Here is a 16,195-nt window from a genome sequence, read left to right as displayed (position 1 = left end):
CTACAACCTCCGCAGCACCATATCATTCCCTTCCTGCACCAGAAACTAGCCCTTTAATTGAATTATGCTTAGAACAAGCACACTCAACGCATGATGATAAGTTTATCATCTTTCGCTCTTCTAGCAAGTTTGCTGATTTTCTTCCTTCTGAACGGCCTTAGGCAAGGATGTCCCAAAAGTTAAGCAGCCGCCACCGATCGCTCCGTCCAAAAGGATGGATCATCCTGTCTTCCTTCCTCTTCCCTTGGATGGTTTGCCACCGTACGGCTTCTGAACGGCTTCGTCCCATTATTAATTGCACGTAAAACAAGACGAGACCCCGTACCAATCCGCGGGCACCGGGCATCTTCCATGCGATCTACTGGAGTGGACGAAAGTTTTCAAATCATGCAAAAGTTGTAAATTTATTAACGAGCAAACTCGCGCCACACAACCGACGAGTACCGAGCACGCCGCTCGTCAGGGATGCGTAGGACTTGTGCCTGACGAGGCCACGAGCTTCACGCGTGGCACAGTACACTGCTTGTATCTTCTTGTGTGGATCCGTTGCCCAGACCAGAGCAATGGGGGGAGCATATGACGGCCGATGCTGGCGAACTTTCAGGACAAAGTTTAGCCTTCCTGTCTGCTGTGAGCTGTAATGTCCCCATGTGCATTTGCATTACAATGGGCAGCAAAATGCAGATCAAAACCTCCTGGTTCGCGCTGGTGCTGGTGAGTGTGTAAATGCAAAAAGGCCATTCGATCTCGGTACCGCGGAACGGCATCAAACGCACGGATGACACGCGAGAGCGGTGCGATACACGTGTTTATGCTCGAACACGAGACGCACTCGGCCACCGCTTGTCGTGGCTGGGTGTGGGTTGTTTCTTCCCCCCAAAAGGAAGCGGATGGATTCAATGGTGTGCAGAAGATGAAAGGTTGAACTATTTACGATATTGTTACAGCTCGTGTGCCCGTGGGGAGCGCTCGCGAAGCACTCGCTATATGAGGGCTCTTGTAGCGCGGTTTTGTGGTGTACGGTACGCACACTTTAGAGGTGTCACGGCAATGAGTAGCACATCACGGGTATTGGGTGTAACCCTGTTCGCTGGAGGCTGATGAGAGTCATAATTGGATCCAGGAAATCAGTGGCAACAGTCAGAGACGCACTGGTGGCAATAATCATTTCAACAACACTTTGTTCGAGTTGCATACTACTGTACGTAACGAGCACACGAAGCGATGTTTGGGGGATATTTCTTTTAAAAAATCTAATAAGTTCTCACATTATTATAATTAATCATGATTCATCTTTTTAGGGAATAAATAATTCACAAAACGACTCACATTACTTGACCTGCAGATAGAGTAGGCTACGACAAAAACACGCAGTGTTAGTAGCATACTGACCGCATGGTAAAGATTAGCAAAGATTTTTTTTAACATATATTCAAAGCATGCTTAATAAACCATTGCAACGGCTACTTTGCCACAACATTTTTCGTTCCCCACTGTACTCGGCACTGGCTCGCTGGCACTGTCGTGGCTCGTCCGTGGATGATGTGGAGGACGGCGAGTAAAATAAAACTCCAGACCCACAACACCAGTAGCGGCAAACACCGGGAGGACATACAAGTACGTAGTGGCGAGTGGCCAACGAGGACCACAATTTATTGAACACCTTCCACACAGACTGGCGGCATTCTGTGATACGTTAGAACGTGCTAGTACGAAGCACTTTTGAATTACTTTAAATGCGTTAATCATAAATTCATGCGATTTTATGTTCCATAATAACTGCATCAAAAATCGTTTTTTAACTATAAGCAAGCAAACCCTCAAATTCGTTGAATTTGTGAAATGTGTCTGGTGTTTCCTTAAGGTATTAATGAAACGTTTTTATCACGTTTTCAGTCAATTTCAAATTGCTACCAACAGATTTTAAAAAAAATTATACAAATCCCTGAAACATCTCAACATTAAACAAACCCCATACAAAAATACCCAAATCTCTATGGGAATTGCCCGCCGAGATCGGTCTATGTAATCTTCGAACACGAAGATATGACAGGCATTCCATGTAACTGATGGCATGGTTGTAGGTTTTAACATATTTTCCTCGAATAATGGGCTTAAATTCTTGTACAGCGTTGGACTAAAACAACATTTACGATAAAAAAATGAAATCTGATGGTTTTGAGAGAGAAAAAATCGCAAATTGTTTTAACTGAAATAGCGTAAGCCTACGCTTAGTGAATTTTGTTTTCATTCTACACAATGGAATGTCCGGCTGACGATTAAAGCTTTTTCCTGTAGTAAACCAATAAAAAAAAAGCTAGTCATAGCGAAACACACATTATTTCATCGTACAAACATTACACTTGCAGTGCAGCGGCACATGAACATGAATTCCGTAAAGCTATGATCCATTTGCGTGAATAAAACGCTGCTTTTTAAGTGAATAGCTGGCAGGGATATTCCGTTTAGCTAGAACCTTCTAGCATAAACTCTTCACACGGTAAGATCCCGGTAAACCCTAGGCAAACTTATGCAAACCATAAATGAACCATGCTGATTTCTGCTGTGGAAGGGTTAGCAATTGCGTAACTGGAAAGAACTAAGGAAACGAAGGCAAGCTTCCTTGGCAATGGTTTCAGTGTCCATCGGAACTTTTCTCATTTGCAATAAATCATGCGGCCAGCCTTAGTAGCTACCTGAAAGCCATACCTTCACAGCTTGAAGGTTACAGCAAACGACAGTAAATTCTTTGACTCCTAATAAGACTAAGGCCAGGTTCCGTTTATCCGTACATCCTTAGCAAGTAAAAAGTTCTTCTTAGAAACAGATCTCTGCACCCGTTTCCCAACAGTATTGACCCTATCTGATAACCTGTTGCGACTAGTCAAACACAAACCTCATAATGTAAGAGTCTTGACCACTAGGTATCCGACGATTCTAAGTATCTGTCGCAAAGTCACTGCGTTACGAGAAAGCGTTACGTTGTTACGTCTCATTGTCGGACGACTCCATCTGGCTGTGATACGACGTATATCGGCCCCAAGTTACAAACCCCTCAGATGGGGCCAAACCTTCAAAGAGAAACCGGGAGAGTGGAGCAGAGAACCGTGAGTATGGAATTACGGTGTTCGGAATTCGAAATTGTAACCATTCGGATTCTGCTCATGCTCGGGGGCCTTCGGCTTAGTCTGGCGAGAGAAATAATCCCCCGAGCGAGGCACGACGGCACTCTCCTGAACTGTGACTGACGACGGAGTTTGTCGCGTGTCACGTTAACCGGCGTTTCATCAGTGGCCGCAACAACTCAGCCCGACCCGATCTGCAGGGGCCTGGTTTGAATAGATTTGCGATAAAACGATTTTATGACCACTAACGGGGCTGCTAGTTCAATGGTCTCGCATTGGCAGAGGTAGAGAGAGACGCATGATCAGGTTTAGGTGGCGAATGTCAAGGTTGGCTATCGTTTGTGACGTATTTGTAGAGCGTTTGATTAGAGCACGTCTTTGATTGTCTTCTTCGAGTCACACTTCGTGATCGTTGAAACCAACTCGATTGAGGTGGAACCATTGCCTTGCAATTTCTCCCGTAAAAGTTGTTCTTCCAGCTGTCAATGCTCCTCAACAGAACGAAATGGCTTTCAACAGCAAGATGTCAAGATGTACTTTACATGCATTCGATTTGTTATTTCTGCGTGAATTGTGAATGCGTAATGTTGTGGTTTGTCTGAAGAGCGCTTGGAGTAGTTGCAGAGTGCAGCTTCCGCTGCAAACTTGGCATTTGCATGACTTGGTCCGTTTCGAGCGGACGCTCGAGAACGTGTACTTCAGCTGCACTTCACCGTTTGCGCTCCCATAACGCGACGAACACTCCGAAGCCTCTTAAGCGGTCATCAATAGTACGGCCGGACTGTCGCGCAGTGATTTACATGGGGACCGAGTATGATGCATGAAGCATGAAAATAAATCGTTCATTTAGCGGTGCGTCCGGAGCTACCGGTGCGTCCGGAGCTACCGGTGCGTGAAGCACCGGTCCGCGTGCCTCATGCATCCGAATCGCGAGATAGTGGCGCAGTTGCATGCAGTCGCTAATGTGTCGAAGAATTGATTAAATATTGAACGTCAAATACATACTGACTCACCGGTTACCGGTGTCCTTCAAAGGGGGCCCGTTATGGCTTATCAAATTCAGGATTTAATATTTTTGATTTACTTCCCATAAATACTCATTAAACACATTCCTCGTGCGGGATCCGTGAAGGTTAGTACTGTGGACGTGAAGTGTTTTTCGTTTCGGACATTTTGATTACCGATTTCTGCGTCAACCTGCGATGACCTTAAACGGTTCAAACGCCTCTAGACCAAACACAGCCGGAATAACCAAGCTAACAAATTCGTGAGATGACAGCTGACAGAGATGTCCAGCAAGGTCACACGAGTCTCAAAAACAGGATTCCCGGTTATACTATCGCTGGAAAAGCGAGAATTTGTTGAATGCTCCACCCGATGACTGCTGATGGGCTGATGTGGTGTAGGTATCATCTCGACGCCACGTTCCTCTCGTGATTCTAACCAAACCAGACCAACCAAAAACGCACCATTGGACAACGCCTGAAGATCGCTATCGGGTGAAAACTCAATTAATGCTCCACGCGCGCTGTTCCTGGATCCTGGCGATGGATGTCTGGGGATCCGAGTCGGACCGAGTTAGTCATCATGGCGCGTGGTTTTTTCATGGTCAACAGTGGCAAGGTTGGCAGTTCCAAGTTCAAATCGCCACCGCCGTGGTCACTGTCGAGTCCAGGCGTCGGGAATAAAGGAGAGAATACGAAAGCGAAAAGTGCCCTTGTGTGGTGCTGTCCAGTTGGTTAGGGGTCTGGTCTAGATTTCGGGCCGTTGATGGTAGTGTTTGCATAATGTTTTCATGCTGGCCAACACCACGTAAGTGACTCCATTATGACGTGGTCATGTTTGATTTATGCAGGGGGTTTTTGGAGTAACTTTTTTGTCCAAAGCAGACCGTATTCGTATGTGCGATCTGGTGGTGCGAGTGACTCAACCTGGAATAAAGCGAAGAAACCTCACAGGCTTTTACGTTGCCTTACGTTCCGCGTTAATTCTTGGAATTCCTCGGAGTACTATGTTGAGCAGAGAAAGGTGCCAACCACCACCAGACCAGTGAGTGTGACAAATCTAAATTGACACACGGTATCTTGATAACGCATGGTAACGGTTACCATGGCTCGTGTCCCATCGAGAATCTCTAAGTTCGCCAACTAGCCCACCATCATTTCCTGACCAGGAAACGAAGGCATGGAACGCGTTTACACTAGTGTACGCACAAGTATGCGTTTACCAAACCGGGAGACGCGTTCGAGAAAGAGTGTTAAATGCCCTGTCATGTGACTGTCGACGGCGATAAATCTAAGATCCGCGTTATCATCGTTCCGCATCTCGGGAGGTAGGACGCTTCCATGGTCCAAAATCGTTAAAACCGGGCCCCAAACCGGGCGTTAAGGGAGATCGACAGTATCGATGCCGTGTGCCAAGCGCCAACCATTCCGAGATGGAGGCGATTAAAGCTATATCTTCGGCTCGTGTGCGTCAACGTCGCACGCCCCGAAAAACTGATCGATATCCGTAACTCTTTATCGCTACCCTGGTGCTCTCGCGACGAATCTGATGGCCACTGGTTCAGCAATCTACTTTCAGCCAGGGCCACCTCCTCCTGGCCGTCCGTCCGTCCGGTCTGTCAGCGGGAGATCAGCGACTGTTGACGGTATACCTTTTGCCCGGGAGTCTCGCACCGCACGAGACGTCCCCGAGAGGATAAATAGACTTCACACTAGCCGGCTCGGACTCGAACGTGTCAACGGATTGGGTTGGACGGGTGAGGCTGGCGGAACGGTGAAACAAGAGACTTACGGCACGCCACGTGAGTTGGTAGCAACTGTTTACTGGTTTTTTTTTCACTCGTGACGATGTTTTTGAGTTTTGAGGAGTCTTGAGGTTTTGCATCGGGATTTTGAAACAGTGTCTAGGAGGTGACAGTTGGCATAACATATTCTGTTCCATTGACTATGGAAAAGCACTGGATGTGTTTGCAATAGAACCTAAAATGAATTCTGATGAAGAAAAGTTCCGACTTGATAACCGGTATTTCTGCAGATATTATTTGATAATACTAATTCATTCTAGGCAAAAGTTATTGATTAAATGCATTAGTAGGTCGAGTAGTTCTAGAAAAATGTGCTGTATTCTTCAGAACGGCGTAAGATTTCGTATACTACAGCTATGAATATTAATAGATTAATAAAGTTGTATAGCTGTACTTCTTGTATAAGATTAAAGAATCTAAACCAATATACGGTAGTAATTTCTGTTTTAATTGCGTTGACAGTATGAGATTTGAGCCCTAGAAATTGGCGAAACCTTAGAGAATCAACAGTTAGGGTTAGTTATGAATTTTGAATGCAGCGCATAAACAATTTTTTCAGCTATATTGTTGCAACATTTTAATGACTACTGAGGTTTTCCACCGTTTTATTATCGTACATAGCTAAGAAAACGGATTCAACAAACCGTATGAGTGCAAAACCGTAAGAAAGAGAATAACTCTATCTCAATATTGTAGTTTGAACAAGGGCATAGACATTACTTCTAACTGATGTTAGAATCTTATAATAGTTGCAGCTTTACAACAGCAATAAGAATGATAGTTTCTCATAGAATATTCTTGAAGCAATTTACATTTACATCATGGAGTTCAAACTAATTGAGAATAAAAAATAAGATTGAATTCCTCTAGCGTCTCGTTAATCATAGTTTAAATCCTGTTGATAACCGTATAAGTAGTCTACACTTACAGCTCAACCTCATTTCGTAATCCTTTGGCCAGTTATCTTATATTGAATCAATGGAATTGATCGAAAACTAATTTGAAACCCACCTCGGCGACTCTGCCTTGCAAAGTGTACCCTAGGGCGAGGCTCTGTTCCAATTCTACGCTATCGTTCCAGCACCCCGTGGTCGTGCTTTCGGTTTCTTTCGGCACATTAATTGACCGTAATGGGTCTCGTAGTGCCCTCGGGAGATTTTCGACGCACTCCTGTCCGTCCGCCAGTCCGTACACACTCTGCCACACTCTGGTTTGGCACTTGGCCTTGTTTGCCTTGTTGTTTTAAATTAATATGCAAATTAGCTTCCACCAACAAGCAGCGCGGTTGAGAGAAAAGTGATTTAATTGCTTTCCAAAAAAACTGAAACGCCTGTCAGAGGTCAGGTTTGTGAGTTGTTTGAGGTTTTGCGAATGACACATTTGGCGAAATGCGGACGCAGCTGGCAACTTATACAGTCCTTGGAACGTAATCGCGTTGATCGCAGTCGTGGAGTTAGATAACATTTAATAAAGGAAACTTCACCATCGGATGCTGTTCTCTATCTCAATCCGTTTCAATTTTTAATCTATTATCCATTACGCGTCATCTGTTGTTAAAGCCTGCGCCCGACCACCACGAGCTCACCAGTGGACTCCGTTGTTCTCGGTGAAGATGCTCCCTATCTTTCACCCTCAACACCACTTTGCTGTTTCGACGCTTATCAATCATCAACCGAAAAATAAAAAAAAAACATCCCCGAACTGCTGCGGAAAGGCGGAATTGATGGATTCCACAAAGCGCGCCCAACCGTGCATAAAATTATGCTATCGGGAATGACAGATGCCCCATCGTCATGGACGAGACGCTGCGATGATGCGTATCTGCTGACAGGACAGGATAAAAACGTGGGAATTATGAAATGGATTCGAGGGAAGGTCCATTGGACAGAGGGTGGGTGGTGGCGGTGGCGGTAAGTTTGAACTTGGGATTTACACAATCTGCCACGCACACACCACGGAACATCAGGGCAGAGCATGTTGTATAGCCGTGTTGTGTGCTTTTGTAGGGCAACGTCGTTAAAACCAAATCAGCAGCAGTCCGTGGTTTCAGATCCTGGGCGTCTGACCTATATTTCCGGTTCCCAAACTGACCGCTTGATTGATTGGCAAGCGAGAGGCATGAGTGTTATGTGTGTATGTGCCTACCACCGACGCGGTACACGCAGTATGGCACGAGCGTCGAACTGGGAGTCGATGTGATGATCGAAAGGCACCACTCTTCTCGAGAGCGATCTATGGCAGGCAGGAGGCAGTGATTGACGTGTACCATGTTTAGATTCGCATTAGCGCGGCGGTGGTACAGAAGAGCATGTTTGCATGTTCAATCGGTCGTCTATCGGTCGGTCGGTCGGTCAGGATAAATCGTAATACTACAATCTATAAACTGTCTAAACCATGTCAAATTGCAGATCAAAGTTCGGGTGCGCTCGGGTATCCTATCGACTATACAGCAAAGTATTGCAAATTTGCGGATGTTCGAGCTCTAGAACAGCTTCAGAGTAACAATAGTATCCGTAGGTGTACCGTTTGTACAGATAAGAGCCATCTCTCAACTCAACTATACCCCAATACCGCGTAGTTCGTAAATTTCACCTGCATTCAGGCGCACCACAGTTCTGTCAGTTTCGGTCGATTTTTGCCACAATGCCAGTGAAAGTTCCTGCAATTTTTGAAGTAGGCGTCGACTTGAATTCGACCACCACCATTACCGGAGCAGCCAGCACGCGATATCTCATTTATCAATCAAACTACATCAACCGACCATTTATCAGCCACTCCCCGCAGTCGCACACACAATCATCATCATCATCGTCATCATTTCATAAGCATTATGCTCTCTAGGTGGACAGAGGCCCCTACTGCTGTGGTGCCAAGCAGAGCCAAGTGGTGAGGTTTCGCTTCAACGCTTTCGGCGGAATGGGAGACCAAATACCCCAAACTGAGAGACCGCTTCGATGCACATCATTACGCCTGGCCACCATACTGCCACGAGACGAGACGTGGTGCCTTCCTCGAGACCTGCCAATACGTTGGCTCCTATACTGCTGCTAGCGGCAGATGAGTGACAGATGAAATATTTAATACTTTTCATTTCTAATGCCTTTATCAACAACTCGTTCGCGCACGCATTTGATTGACGTGGAGCAAAGGTTAGGAGGCTTCCTAAATTTGATAGTTCCACTCCAAGCCGTACTCCTCGACCTAACCCGGACGGGTCAGTATGGGTTTTTCGATAACACGGGCCTAAAAACACGCGGCCACTCCCTCGTGATGTGTTTATAACGTGTAACGGACGGGCCGTAACGAGAAATTGATGTCCTGCCACGTCAAAAACGATGAAACGTTTAATAAGAAAAAAATGAAATCGAAAGAGAGAGATAGAGAGGAGGGTGGAACATGTTAATTGCTGCTCTCGAGCAGCAGCAGCGGCAGTAACGGTGGACATGACAGGGATTGGAGAGGAACAGGGTATACGAGCTCCATTGGCGATTGTTTCATTCATTCTAGCGTCCGTTAATCCCTTTCACCTGGGCCAGCGCCGTGATTCGCGATTCACGCGACCATATACGTAGGAGTTGGTTCAGCGCCATCAGAGACCTCCGGGGGTCCTCCTTTACTCCGGGTGTTTGATGAACCGAACAGACCCGCGCCTCACTCGCGTCAGTCGCGTGACGTTGGAAAACAAATCGCTGAAATCGAAACCCGATGAGCAGATAGCGATCGGACAAGTGTCAGACTATGCTAACGGACTCGGAACGGTCCTGAAGGAATGATGATGCCTGGCCGGGGAGGGGCCGATGGGGTGCGAGGGTTTAAAGCCTATATGTCCGTAACGGTCCGCCGATCGATTTACTTGGTCGGTAACTAATCGAGCGCGATAGAACCTGGGAGGATATCTAGATTCAGTCGTGGTCAGAAGTGGATGCTAATTGTTCTGCTTTGCATGCAAGCATTCCAGGAATGGTTCTGGTGTATCATTTTGATGATTCCTTTCGGAGGGAAATGGTATAATAGAGAGGGAGGGTATGAGGTATTGGAGGAGGCTCCAATCATAGACATTTGACTCGTTAAAGGAGCGTTAAATCGATCTGGGATGGTGGATAATTTAACTCAATGTATGGTAAAGATACTTAATTCAATTATTTAGTTTTAAAAAGGCTTATGGGACACATTGATTTTCATTTTATAATTATTTTTTTAAATACTTTTTGTGATTAGTGAAACATGCAAGAATGTCATGTATCACTAACAACAATATTGATTGTTTTAAAAATTGCGCTTTTTTGTAACGTTTTTTTTAAACAATTCTGTAAATCTATTTTTTTTAGCATCATCATAAAAATTATAACTTTTTAATTTATAAATCCAATCAATACTTAAAAACTGAAAATGATTGAATTCGACTATGGCTACCTGGAAAAAATCCTAATCTAACCAAAGTGTATCAATTTGCATATTTAGCAAAAAGTGCTCTCGTAAAAAATAGTTTAGTATGCTATTAAGTATAATGGTTTTTTCACATAAAGTTTTCAAAAATGAACCTGTTTTTGAGCCGAATTCCGGTTTGAAGAGATTGACAGATCTTTAAAAATCTTTTAATTTTGACGTTCGCTCATTATTGTTGTTTGGCTTTTGTCTCGCCTTGTTATTTTGTGTTGATAGTAACGGAGAATTAAGCCGATTAAATTGTTGTTAAAAAAAGACTGCTTACATAGTGGAACTTTAGTTTTTTATTGTTTTTTGTATTCAGTAATAGAAGTATAACGGACATTGTTGATGATCTTTTGGTTCTATAGCCGTACAGTACTTGATCAACATCTTAAAAATGGACGGCTTCATTCAAATGAGTTTAATTATTTTCCTTGGTTGAATTCACCATTATTAAAACATATTTTAGTTGTACACATTCAAGAATTGCCAAGAGCAGTAAACTACTTTCTAGAACTTAAACTAGAACTAAAGAAATGTTCCAAACCGTTCTTCGTTCTAAAGTCCGAACCATCCAAAAAAATCCAATGCAGATCGGAACCATTCACTGCTTCTACGGTTCGAAAGTGCAACATCCATATTCACATCAATCGGTTCCATCCATCGCCATCCATTGCGCACGTCATCCGGTTGGTGTGGTTGAAGGAAAAGATTTATATTCTCACGCGCCCATCGACAGTGAAGGTCCATTTCGTATGTTTTTTCTACGTTGCATCTGGGTGGTTTTTCTTGGCGCTCGGTTCTTCGTTACCTATTTCCAACCCACCTCCGTCATCGGTTACGATAAGCGCTAGCGGTAGCTCTATCAACACTTTTCACGATAAAAAAACATACGATTGTCACAGCTGGTCGTCATGGCACTAACTACTGTCATCTTGTTGACGGATTGAGTTCAATTACCGCTCACCAGTTGACACCTTGAGCGATCGAGATATACCTAACCGAACAAGTCGGTTCAGCAAAACCACCATCACCGATCGAAGGATCGTACTAACGTCCCCAACCACATTAAATACTTCGACTCCTCCCCTGTGGTGTGTGTGTGCCGTGTGACGACAATTCAATTTCATTTTGGGTGAATTTGGATTCGATTTGGAATGAGTTTCCTTGAGGTGGTTCGATGAGTCAGCTAAACCCCGTGGTGACCCTGGAGTGCCGTATCTACGGTCAATAATTGTGCCGGGGGGTCGGTTTTGCTCCTCCGGATCTCTTAAAACAAAACCATCAAACGGGACGTGGCGGTCACACGGTACAAAGTGGCCCAGTTCCACGCGAGTATTGGTTACGCCTGGCCTGACGGGAAAGGATGACAGGATTGTTAATTTCGGTGACCAGCGATGCCGGGGGTGTGATAAGATCCCAGCTGGAACCATCCATGACCACGTTGTTGAACAGTTGAAAGTGTATCGCGCGATGCCGCGAGGTTAATGAATTGGAGCTCTTCGGGCGGCGTCTTGGCGTGATATTCCGCGTGACTCGTACGGGCAGGCTCGTGGGCACGGCCCCTTGATTGACAAGCACAGGACCACCTTCTCCTCCTCCTCCTCCTCCTCCTTCTCCTCCTCCTTCTGCGGCTGGGCAGGGAGGGCGAAGTGACGGCTAGGAGTGGGCCGCTAAAAGCCACTAATGGGTTACCACCCTCGATTTGCATCTATTAATTGGATAATACCGGGCCTTCCCCGCCCAGATTGCGATCATTATCGAATGTTGTGTATGTGTGACTCGGCGGCCACAGTTTGCAAAGGTAGTAGCGGCCATGGATCGCGGCCTAATGGAGGTGCGTGCGACAGCCACGCGCGGTTGTTTACTTTAGGTCTCCATCTTGCAGTTATCGGATTTTAGCTGAACAATTTCATTACCAAACTGTGTGCGTCACAGTAACCGATGACTGGGGGGAGGCTTCACATTTTCCCGAGCACCATTTGCAAATGGCGTCCGCGATGGCGTCGCCTCCAAAACAGAAAAGTGAGGTTAAGGTTCCGAAACTTCGATTAATCGAGTAAAAGGCGCACCAATTGGCTCGATACACCGAAGATCCTCCGTCAAATCTTGATAAAAGCGACGAGGTGTGCCACTCGCAAACCATACCCCAGACCGAAGAATACTAGACTATAGACCCCGATGGTATCGATGAACCAAGAGGTAGAAGAAGAAGTCCTTGTTTTCTGCCCGCGCAGCAAAGGGACGCTTCTGTTTTGTGAATACTACACTGGAGCACAAATCAGCGAACCATAACTAACGGAGAAAATGGTCCCTGTTCCTGGCCTGGAAAGCATGTCGGGGAAGCCCCGGTGGCGCGATAGTAGTGACTCCCGGGGAATTGTCGTCCCAGGGAACTCGAGCTGTTGCCCCCTTCCCGGCCGGGGGGCCGGAAGGGTGCCGCACACAATGAGCTAACGTAGCGAAATCAAGGCTTAGTGTAGCGTGAATACTGATGCCAGTTCACGGTGTCTTGATGGTCCTGTGATGATGGTGGTGGCGGTGGCGAAAACTAAGTTCTCCTCTCCGCGAACGGATGCCTTCGGATGGCCCTGGGTCCTGGGATTCCTTTGGGGCTTGTTTTTCATGCTTCACGGAACCCACGCACGCTCGCACACTCGCGTTCAATGGCCCTTACTGCGACGGACGAAGCTTATTCCCGATAATCCCCAATACCCCCAATGATGATGATGATGGTGATGATAGGAAAGATAGGAGAGAGAGAAAGCGGAGACCTACCCTAATGGCTGAGCAGGAGCGGGCACGCGCGCGCTGTGGCGCCTCGCTGGAAGCCGAGAAGCATTCCTGTCCAGGCAGATAGAAATCGAAATGTCAAATACAATCAGTGAAATTGAGAGGAAACCCCATAAAAGCCATCTCCTGTAACAGGAAAGCTAGCAACCGAATGGTTTTCTGGCGCACTGGCGGAGGTAGCGAGCCGGGTTTGGATTCTTGGAGAATCCCCGGGCCAAACACGTAAAACATTCGAGCGCAAAGTATAGACCTCCCGGGGGGAAGGGGTGGAGCACTCTTCTGGGCAACTGATAGCATGAATACATGGCGCGCAGTTGATCGGTGAGGATAAATGCCGGTTGAATGGAAAATGGTTATTGGGATCCGAACCCGGCAACCGAATGACTTTCAGGTCTTTTTCTTCCGCCCGAATCGGTCAGCGGCTAGGTCACGGCTAGGGTTAGGGCACTATAGGGACAATGGAAAGGTGAGAGCAGGAAAGCAGGAAAATCACATCGCCGCAGACCATCAGGGAAATGATGATGCGAAAATCCCGGCAGAGCCCGGGCATCAAACAGGTCGATCCGATCCGATTTTTTCGCAAGGATTGTGATACCGAGAAGGCCTCTGAGGTGTGTCTGGGGGTAGTAGAGGAAATGAATCTTTATTTTTGAGGAGGGAAAAACCTGAAACGAAAAACAAATAATAATTAATGTTGCTTTGGAGTTCAGTTTCATTTTGTCGGTATCAACCTAACAATTAATCCACATCTCGTGTATAACACTATATCAAGCATAGTATAGGAGTATCAACAGTGAGGCACGCATTGACCGAAAGCGACACTCAGCAACAACAATTGAACCTGCGAAGCGTGCTGAGGAATCCTTTTGATGATGGTGTGCCCTCTCCCTCTCAGAAAAAAGGGATCTCGCTAAATACGGTCGAGAGGATTAACTCGAGGAAAAGCTCCGGACAAAGGAACCGGAACAGCGTGTGCAATCCGCTCAGCAAACCGATCCGATTGGGTCAGAAACGGGTCGACGACGACGACGACGGGGCTTTGCGTTTGTTTGATAGCAATTTCTGATTAGAGAAATGAGCAGCTTTTCGTGGGTATCCCTAGAAGACGTAATCTTCCGGGGGTTTTACTGTTGGCAGAGAAGGCAGGAGTAGCCGGTGAATCGGTTTTAAGAAAACCCGAGTATCCGAGCTTGGGTCGAGATGAAAGGGGAAACATTAATCAATCGGAAATAGCTATTTTTCTATCATCAGCGAATGAAATGATTTTCGGATCTGTTCTGTTCTGTTTGAAGTGGGTTCGCGCGTCAGCAACCATGCGCTTCCGTTGTGCTGGTTGGCATTTCCGTTGATTAAAATGACGAAAAGAGTGGAAGGAGGTTGAGAAGCATTTCAGTTCGGAACGAAAATCGTGATCTGTAATTAGAGAGTGGGTCTAGGAAAAAGGTATCAATGCAATGTTTGTAAAATAATAGTCTACCTCAATTTGAGGATTTCATCTTGTCGAAAGATTCGACATTTCCTGCAATATTCACTTCATTACAGTAAACATATTTCTCTATAATTATTTATCATTTGTTGCATTTTATTGAATTTCCTTACTCTGGAATGTTTCTTTTATTGCTTTGATTAACAATAGTTAGTCGTTATCTGAAAATAGTTTTCGTTTAGTTAAATTCAATTTTTATTACATAAAAAAAACTGTCAGCTGAAATGTAATCTATTGTGTATCACTTTGTCGTTTGGCAAAGCTAACGATTTTGCTTTTGACGACGCATCTTTTGCTAATTTGGAAATATTTAATAACTACCACAAAAGAAACATCAAATAGTAGATAATTGCTGTCGTTACACATAAACACGGTAGGCTTCAGACTTTTACCTCAGAAAGGCAATTTATCAATTATATGCAAACACTATAACTCAATTTATTAAATGATTTATTTCTTGTTTTTCATTCTTTTCAACAAACTGTTTTCAACAACTGTATATGAATATTGATTTACTTTTGGTATAGCTATCATTATTCATGTTATTTGCTTACTGATCTGATGAAGTTTGCAATTAGTTGCACAAATAACATGTGCTTTGTAAATAGAAAGATTTTGTAAAAATAATGCATTTCTCTTTACTCCTTCTTGTGTCAGCCAGCCAGCTTAAGCCAATAGCCGTGGCCACACGGGGCGAAAACTCTAGCGCAAACGAAAAAATTAATGCCAAAACATTTACGCTTGCCGTTTACATGCTGTCAAACGATTATAGGTCCGTGGAGCGTAAAACCTAGAGTAAAAGCTGTTTGCAAACGGAAGGGCTCGCAATATGTTCTATTTGTGGTTTACATTGATAGATAGTGATCATTGCTAGTGTGTTCAATCCTTTTCTTCCACAAAACGATTTTAATTTCCTCAACCCGGCCACGTAAACATATCGAAGCGAAAACATTTTGGCATTAATGTGCAAATTTGCGCGCAAATTTTCGCTCCGTGTGGCCACGGCTAATCACAAACATGTTCAAATTAACAATAATAAAACCTTTTTCAATACACATAGCTTGAGTTTCACATTTTACACTATTTTGTGTGTATGCGCTTATTGATCAGAAAAACGATTTAAAAAAAACCTCTACTGAGAACCTCGTCTTAGCGAACTGCATAATACGTTTCGATGATTTCTGCTAATCAGACAGCATCATTTAAACACTGAATGCTATCCCGTCAAGCATCATTCTTCACATCGATCATATCTAGTCGACGGTAAAATATTTAACTTGATCTCTAACACTTAAACACATCAAAGACCTCCCATCATCACCCACAGTGGTGATGGTGGTGCAGGTCGAAGGCACTATCTCCACCGAAAGCATCCAATCCAATCAAGCGCATCTAGAGTCAAATATCTCGCGCCGTATGTTACACATCCGCTGTCAGATTCAAAGTTTCCAAGCACTCTGACTGGCAGGTTAACATCCCGGACCGCATCACATCGTCACCTCCCGCGGGAAGAGGGCGCCAGACCCAGCGGGAAGGAAGGTTAGGAGAGGGAAA

Source organism: Anopheles darlingi, chromosome 3 (genome assembly GCF_943734745.1).
Source record: "Anopheles darlingi chromosome 3, idAnoDarlMG_H_01, whole genome shotgun sequence".
NCBI classification, from domain to species: Eukaryota; Metazoa; Arthropoda; class Insecta; order Diptera; family Culicidae; genus Anopheles; species Anopheles darlingi.
The sequence above is the reverse complement of the archived record's forward strand: the minus strand, read 5'-3'. Positions refer to the sequence as shown.